The sequence below is a fragment of the Lipotes vexillifer genome, unplaced genomic scaffold, assembly GCF_000442215.2.
Source record: "Lipotes vexillifer unplaced genomic scaffold, Lipotes_vexillifer_v1.1 scaffold19, whole genome shotgun sequence".
Classification (NCBI taxonomy): Eukaryota; Metazoa; Chordata; class Mammalia; order Artiodactyla; family Lipotidae; genus Lipotes; species Lipotes vexillifer.
In genome coordinates this window covers 3,562,743-3,570,263 of record NW_006793856.1, presented here as the reverse complement: position 1 = coordinate 3,570,263, position 7,521 = coordinate 3,562,743, and positions in this window count along the sequence as shown.

Sequence of the window (7,521 nt, the reverse complement as noted above, 5' to 3'; positions counted from 1 at the left end):
AAAAAAAAAAAAATATATATATATATATATATATATATGCCCAACACCTAAAATACACTAGGGACAGTGCCAGTTACTGTAATTACAAAGTTTAAACTGTAAAGTTTCTGCCCTTAAAAATCTTTTCTGTTCTTAAAAAACATTTTTAGTAAATTGAGATCCTGGATATACAACTAAAATGTAATTTATTTTAGTCATTGAACCAAAATTATGTGATTGTATCTAAAATTTCTGAACATTTTATTATAAAAATGTTTACATTCCTTAGTCTTACACATCGAGTTTTAATAATATGACTCAGGTGTCCTTTCCAGTGTCCACTGCCCTGCCCTAATGACTTCTGATATCTAACTCTGTTCTAGTAGAACTGAGTAATTCACTATTTCATAAATATTCATGCCTCCTCAATTGCCTCAAAATGTTGACCATGTTATTCTTTTTTGGCCTATATCTTCTCTCTCTTCCAATTTGTTTTGTTTTGATTTTTTTATATATATCAATTTATTAATATATACATTTAAAAAATTTTTATTTTATATTGGAGTAGAGTTGATTAACAATTATGTTGTTTTCAGGTGTACAGCAAAGAGAGTCAGTTACACTTACACATGTATCTATTCGTTTTCAAATTCTTTTCCCATTTAGGTTATTACAGAGTACTGAGCAGAGTTTCCTGTGCTATACAGTAGGTCCTTGTTGGTTATCTGTTTTAAATATAGCAGCGTGTAAATGTCAGTTATCAAAGTTTTTTGTTTTTTGTTTTTTGTGGTGTGCGGGCCTCTCACTGTTGTGGCCTCTCCCGTTGTGGAGCACAGGCTCCGGACGCGCAGGTTCAGCGGCCATGGTTCACGGGCCCAGACGCTCCATGGCATGTGGGATCCTCCCGGACTGGGGCATGAACCCGTGTCCCGTGCATTGGCAGGCGGACTCTCAACCACTGCGCCTCCAGGGAAGCCCAGTATCAAAGTTTTAATGCCTTAATCTGAACCACCTTTCCACACTAGCATAGATTCCACGTGCAACCTCCACTTCCCTAATCACCTTCCTTCAGCTGGCATGTCAGTGCCTATCACGGTGTTAGGCACTAGGGATACAGCCATTGACAAAAGGGACACTGTTCCCACCCAAATGGAGTTTAGGACCCAGCAGTAAAGGAGGATAGTTAACAAATTGTTTAAAATAAATACCTGACAAAGAGTGCAGAAGCGCTGTGAAAGCAGATACAGAATACTATGGACGCTTGTGGCAAACATGGTCCAGTTATTTACGTGGAGGAACATTGCTGGATGGCAAATTCTTTGAGAGGAGAGACTACATGTCTGTGGCACCTCCAGGGTACCTTGTATACATAGAAGGCATTCAAATAATATTTACTAGATGGATAAATAACTTAAAATATACTTAAAGTATTTACTCAATTCATAGTAATAAGAAACTGAAAAGGCTGGTCATATTAGAATGCTTTTCATTCTACATAACAGTGATGTAGCAAGCAAATATTGATAACTAAGATTCTAATAGAACTTTACCATATGCTCTTTATTTCAGTCAATGGATGTTCATAGTAGACCACAGAAAGACACAGAAATCAAACTGTGATTTTAGAAGATAACCATAATTGTTCTGTGACTTCAGGAATAAACAATTTATTCTAAAATAACAGAGATGCTCAGTGAATGAAAAAGCTTGATGAGTGCATTAACATATTAAAATTATTCTGGGAGTAGAAAAAATCCCACTAATTAAACAAACATCACAACCTCACCAGTGCTTGGCTATCCATTAGACCACAAATCTCTCTGGATGCAATCTCAACCAACATATCCAAAGTGCTGCTACTTTGAGACATCATTAGATTTCTGAAAATCTACTCCAATTTCAACTTATTACATTGTATTTCATATTTTGTCTTAATTTTAATACAGGAAAAAATCGGGTTCAAGGATTTATTTTTTCTAAAAGATTTTATACAATCACTGCCTGAATTTAATGAAAGTGATTTATAAAGACTGCTCTCATTTGAGCTAGGCTGAAATAATAATGACAATATACTAGCAGATGGATAGAGCAGTTTAATCACCAGACTAGTAATAATTCGATTTCCCCAATCCAATGTTTCAAAATATGTATTCATTGATAAGTGTGAAGTAAAGAGAACATGGAACCTTAGAGAATAGTTATTTTCAAGGGTTTAGTTATTATGTGACTTCAAGTAAATATGTACTTCTTACCCATTCCCCTCAAGCTCTTCTTCTCAGATTATTTCCATGTATTTTATCAAACAGTTAAAACACTGGATCTGGGCTTCCCTGGTGGCGCAGTGGTTGAGAGTCCGCCTGCCGATGCAGGGGATGCGGGTTCGTGCCCCGGTCCGGGAAGATCCCACGTGCCGCGGAGCGACTGGGCCCGTGAGCCATGGCCGCTGAGCCTGTGTGTCCGGAGCCTGTGCTCCGCAACGGGAGAGGCCACAACAGTGAGAGGCCCGCGTACCGCAAAAAAAAAAAAAAAAACAAAACACTGGATCTGAACCCTATCCAACAGATCCTACTATTTTCACTCAGTCTATTTTTTTTTCCGTATGTTAAAATTATTGAAGAGAAAAGAATTTTGATAGGAACTGAAACATAACAGGAACTTTTGATTTCATGTTTCCTAAGTAAGTTATTTGAGGTCCTTGAAGCCAAGAAATTTGTATTTTTCATTTTTTAGGATTTATGAGTTTACGGTTTTGAAAAAAATGACGGAAAGAAGGCAAACAATACAGAAAAGTACAAAACATATGGGAAAACATCTCTATAAATCCTATCACTTGTAAATTACTGTAATTATCTTACTGTGAATAGCATTTCAGGCATATCTCCAATTACTATGTATAAATAGAAGGATATACAAATGAAAGGCAAGATGGATAGCAGATATTTGGCTGGGTGGATAGATGGATGGGTGGATGGGCATGGTATTATAAAACCAATATTATATTATTTTGTCATTATAGTGAAAAAATAAATTTTACTTAAATTTTATTGTATTTAAATTTACAGAAGAAAGAGAAACAATTAAAAACAAAGCAATTCCCAAACTTTAGATGAATGTTCTTTCGGAATGAGATATCCTCTTAACCATTATGAAGTTAAAGTCATTTTAACTACATTTATTTTATACATTATTTTACTTCCTATTATAAACTATTAAGATATTAATGCTATTTATTAATGAAATTTGTTAGTTATGTTATTTTTATATTATCAAGGTTTCAAATATTAATTTTTCTTTTTTTAAATTGTAATTCCAACCAGTATTTAGTCTTGATTCTGTTTTTTAATGGAGTCAATGCTCACCACCAGCTCCTTTACCATACCATCCTGTTTCTGAGGGCTTTATTTGTATATTCCCTTTTGAGGCAAGATTTCACTTTTAGGTAGTATCAATGCCAGTATAGCCTAGTTTAAGATGCCATAAAAAAAAAATCAACCATCAATGTGTTAACATCACAAAGTTTATTTCTTGCATACACTGAATATTCCATGCATATCATTCAGAGATCTAGTCTGATGGAGGCTCCACATCAGTATTTCCTTTCATCATCATTGTGGCATAAGAACAAGATGATAGTGAGTAATGCAGTGGCTCCGAAGAGAGATACATGTCATTTCCACTCACACAGAAAGGAAAGTCCAATTCTAATACATACATACAGGAGAAGAACTGGAATATAATCATTCTCCATACACCTTGGCTTATTCCACTTTGAAGTTCTTCCTTTTCCATTGTATGTTGCACCTGTACTTTCAACTTTGAGAAAAGTCTTGGAAGACCTTTTTAAATTCTGGAGGCTACGTGTTCTACATTTGAGTGTGATTTTTGACCCAGTTTTCAAACTCTCCAATCTTAGGATCCTGAACAAGAAAATGCTTTGGAGCATATTCAGTGTTCAGTGAGTTATACCTTCACCAAGTCTTCATGAACCAATAAAAAGCTACAGTGTTCAAAGCCTTCTTCATCAACCCCTGGAATACTTCTGTGCCTTACAGAGGATTAATGGCTGACAATGGTACACTAAATAATCATGTAAACTAAAATGCCTATCATATGCTAGATTTTATCTGATCTACATATCCACAAATTTGGATGTGCACCACATCACTCCTATCAAGAAGTATCATATACAAGATTGGACCCAAGTAGGCCCTTGAAACACAGGCATATTGCATGAGCAGGTGGAACAGGTTCACAAGGCACTTGCTCCTGCTGCATTAACTCCTTACCCACGGTCACTACCTGTGGCCCCTCAACCCACCCTCATGTCTTCATGATCACTTCCCAGTATTCACCAGAGATAGACAGCTGCAGCATGACAGTCCCTCAGCAGTGGCCTTGAACGACAGCAGTGAAGGAACAAATTCCTTCTGAGCAGAAATGATGATATGTGACTGATTTCTCACTTCATCTGAGATGGATTTATATCAATTATATCAATTTTGAGGGAGTGGCTAACTATTATTTCAGATACCCAAAGACACAGAAGGAATGAGATTAGAGGATGGCTGTCATAGAGGTCCGGAGAATTATGTGTGGATAGGATCTTGGAATGGGCATGGAGTGTGAGGATATTTGTGTCTCATGTAATATTCACCAATGGGCATCCACTCTAGAGGAGACTCTTTTATCAATCATATGGAAAAACGTCCTTTGCTGTGAATGTCAATCCTTCTTGTTCCTTAGCTAGTCCAATGCTTGCTCAATGGGCTAATGTACAAAGTGACCGTGGAGGCACAGATAAAGATTATGTATGAGTATGCAAATATTGATTTCCTCTTGAAAAGAAGATGTGGCTACCACCAACCTTACCAGTAGTGGAAATCAACACCAAGCCCCTATTTCCTGCAGGGCATCAGTCAGCCACTTGGTGGCAGTTTTATTTATTGGACATCTTCCATCATGAAAATGTCAGTGCTTTATCCTCACTAAAAAGACACTAAGGACATGTATTTGACTTTTATGCTGGCACTGCTTCTGCTAACCCTATCATCCATGAATTTGCTGAATGCTTTTTCAAGTCTTAGTAGTTTCCAATATAGAATCTCATTTTCCACCAAAAGCTGTGAAGCAATAAATTTCTTATATGGAGTTATCCACCCAGTAGCTGGCCTGAGAAAATGTTGAATTGTCTGCTGAATACTCGAACATGGTACAGTCTGGGTGGTAGCATCTTGAAGGCTTAGTCCTTTAAGACATGATATATTTTTAAAATCAGCACATGATATACAGTATTATTCCTCCTGTGATCAGAATCCACTGTTCCAAGGATGTCTATAGCCATAAACCCAAGTGACCTTTTCATAAAGCGTTTCATCTTCTCATTGATCTTTGTCTTCTGTTGGCAGGGAATATGCCAAGAGGAACACTTGTACCAGGGGTGTAATGGCCACTACATTGAACTTGAATTTGAGACTCCCACCTGGTCATTTGGGGATTATCATGTCACTGAGACAACAGGAAAAGAGAAAGTTTACTGTATTGGCTAAAGCCTTAATCCTGATTAGCCTGGAAAGTAAGGCTGTGGCCAGAAAATGGGATTAAAAAAAAAGAAGCATGTCAGAAGACCTCAGAGGTACTGTTTTATATTTGTTTTATTCGTTTTATTTTGCAAATTTTCAAATCTACATAGAATACTACAATAAACATCCACATTCCTTCATCCATATTTATCAAATGTTAATATTTCACTGCATTTCTTCTATCATCTCTCCATAGATGACAGATAGATGATAAATAGATAGATAATAGATGATGATAGATAGATGGTTTTCTGCTAAATCATCTGGAAGTTGCAGATGTTGTTGCCCCCTTAATACTAAATACTGTACCAGTTATCTCCTAAGAACTATAACTTTGTCCTACACAAACACAAGGCCATTATCACCCTTAATACATCATCCACATTCAGAATTTTCCCGCTGTCCCCAAAATAAAGCTGTAAACTAGTAAAGAGTCTTAAGCAGTGAGTCTGCTGTACTCTACTTCTAGAGGAAAGCAGAAGAGGCTAGAAGCAGACCCCTGCAAGATCTCAGAAATTAATCCTTAAATCCCCAGTCCAGGATAAGATCTTAAAATGAAATTGTGGTCTTTTCTTCAATGCAGAGACATTATAGATATTGCAGATACCAAGTCACTGAGCTGAGGGAAAATGTTTCAGATCCTGCTGGGAATCCTGTCTTATTTCCTCTTATGTCCCCAGGCTCACCCATTTCCTATTCCCATAAAAATAGAAAGCAACTAGAATTTTTTTTCCAGTTTCTTTCACAGGTGGGGAGGTGGGAGCAGTGCCAATCAAACCCCTATATTCATGCAGCGAACTTGGCCCACATCCACCGTCTCACACAGAACACTTACTTCCCGTGACCCTGGAGGAGCACCTTCCTTACTACCGCAAGGTGCTGGTAGTGCAGCACACCCATGAATTCATCTTGCTCATATATATTTCTATTTCATTTATGGCCATGGAGATTTTTGTGTTATGCCTGACCTCATCTAAGAGATTTTGGTTTTCCTTTCCATACCTCATGTATTATCATTATGGGTCTGTCACAGAAAATATAACATTGAAGCATAAACTATATACAATATCTTCATTGGAAGTAATTACCAGGACCACCACATATGGTTACATATTGTTGTGCAGTTTCTGTAAAGCACAAGAGAACCTAGATTAAGATTTGCAGAGGCAAAAATCTGGCCTGATGCTTCACACCAAGTTGTGTGCCTTGTGAGGGGCTGCATGCAACCATAAGACGTGGCACCTTTTTCTAATTCACACTAAGGAATTATTTGCTTACCAAGATATATACCCATAGATGTGTGCCTCTGGGGAGGGGTATCTTTTCCCTAGTTCACAGAAAGGCAAGCTATGGGCTTACAATATTCTTGGTTATTTATTCATGCAAAAACCTTTCCTGAGGATTCTGGAAAGGTAGAGACAGAGTTCTTCAACCCCTACATAAAGTCAGTAGAGAAACTAGATGGAAAAACCGAAGTCCTTATGTTAAAAGGGTCAATTCAACAAGAAGATATAGCATGTATACATCTAACAAGAGAACTTCGTATTACATGAAGCATTATAGGGTTGAATGCACAATTGGAGACTTCAACACTCCTCTCAGTGCGCCAAAGAATAAGTAGACAACACATTGAACAAACTGGCATTAGGTAACATCACCCTAATGTTATAATTTGGGTAGTGATTACAAGTTGTGCAACCTAAAATAATTAATGAAGCTACATATTTATTTTGTATAGCTTTATATTTTTGTGTTTCATTTTATAATATAGATGTTGAAGCCAAAGAACGAGTAAAACAAAATAGTTCCTAAGAATCTGTTATGGATAAGCCTTGTTATAACCACCGAGGTACAAAGTTGATTAAAATGGTCAGTCTTTGGGGCTTCCCTGGTGGCGCAGTGCTTGAGAGTCCGCCTGCCGATGCGGGGGACGCGGGTTCGTGCCCCGTTTCGGGAGGATCCC